The following is a 1,801-nucleotide window of genomic DNA, read 5'->3' on the forward strand; positions in this document are numbered from 1 at the left end:
TGTTTTTGTTCGAGCAGCTCGCCGAAATAAAGCTTGTATTACGTCGGGAAAAAATATTTTCAACGCCGAAATGATATCGAATAGCCGTGGGTCGGCGAAAAATAAAAATGAAAAAAACCTTTAACGATTGCGGAGTTCCGCTGGATTTATTACCCCTCGCCTCCTCCCTCGCCCTCCTGACTCCCGTTGGCTCGCGATATCCGTGGAATCAAAATAAAAGGGGAAAAGAGATGAAAATTTAATTGCGTATTGTTTAATGTGTTATACACGCGCAAGTAAATTGTGCGTGGCCGCAAAGCCGATACGCATTATCTTCTCCTCCGCGGAGACTCTCCACGGCGTTATATCCTTTTTTTTCTCTCTCTCCTACTCTCGCGGCGAGAGCATCGAAAAAATATAACTGGGTCGGAGAAGTGTCTCGCACTCTTTGTGTATGTCTAACATAAAGCGTCTTTGTGCTACGTGCATAAAGGGTGCGCCGATGAAAGGTCGTAACACGCGGTACGAATGCGTCACGCGCTTGACATTTACACAGATAGATCCAAAATACATTGCGAAAAAAAAAAAGAGAGAGAGAAAATCGGATAAAAAGAACCATGTTTCATAGAGTTGCGCAAATTTCGTCGTGCAAACTGTGATTCGGAGTCAAGCTTGCGGATCAATCGAGTCAGACCTGATAGCCTGATTCGGGAATTTCAACTGCCAAATTTAATCAACGATAAAATTTATACTTTTTCGGGTATATCGATATACGTATGTGCGCGTTTAGATACGTTAAATTACCTCTTTTAATTCAAATATTACCGACATTACCGATATAACGAATATTGTTGTGAATAAATATTTAAAATAAAATTCTACAAAACAAACAGAAACTTGGTCACATAATTGGTAAATATCATATTTACGTCATTTTCAAATCAAATTACTTCCTTCGGGCTGTAATAAATTCGTCTCTGGAAAGATTGACAAGCCTGAAACGTTGTAGCACAATTGCAAAATCAAACGAACTCACTGAGTGAAGTTCGATTATTAACGTATCATCGAGACCCGACAATCCCGAAATAACAATTCACGATGTAGACACGTCGCTAAACTAAAAAGCACTGAAATCACGACGACGAACATTTAAATACGTTAAATCATTTTCTCCTAATTCAAACTTCGCGATTCAAACAAAATGCAACGAACATTATCGAGGCAAAACATTCATGACAAAATCCCGCAAGAAAAGAGGAATTAGCCGGATGTCATATTTACGTCACTTTCAAACCGAACGGTTTCCTTCGAAGTTCGATAAAAACCCTGAAAAAAACCCGCTCGAGCCTGAAACGCTGCTGTACAACGATCGACGCATCGTCGACGCGACAATCCGGCAGAAAGAAAAAAAGAAAGCAATCCGCAAGATGAACACATCGCTCCGTCTGAATCGACTGAAGCTGCGAGCGCCGTAGGAGAGTCGCAAAGCTTGCGTGCTCCAACGGCGCTTTCGCCACCGATCTCTCTCTTTCGCGCGCCGATCGCGGGCTCATCGGCGGCGCCCACGGGCGTTTTTTGCACCGGATCTTCCGACCGTCGTCGTCGACGTTAATTCGCTCGCCGGCGACCGTCGGCGGCGTATAAAAGGACCGTAGTGGTACGCGACCGGGAGCAGTGCGGCACGGCGAATGTGTCCGGTATCTCGCGACATCCTCTCGTCTTCCGCACGAGGCGAACAACAGGCGATCTCGAGCGATCGATCGATCTCGCGTAACGCGCCGTTACGTTACGTGGTGCGGGAGGGGGGGGGGGGGGGGGGCCG

The sequence above is a fragment of the Dinoponera quadriceps genome, unplaced genomic scaffold, assembly GCF_001313825.1.
Source record: "Dinoponera quadriceps isolate SergipeBrazil2010 unplaced genomic scaffold, ASM131382v1 scaffold1339, whole genome shotgun sequence".
Classification (NCBI taxonomy): domain Eukaryota; kingdom Metazoa; phylum Arthropoda; class Insecta; order Hymenoptera; family Formicidae; genus Dinoponera; species Dinoponera quadriceps.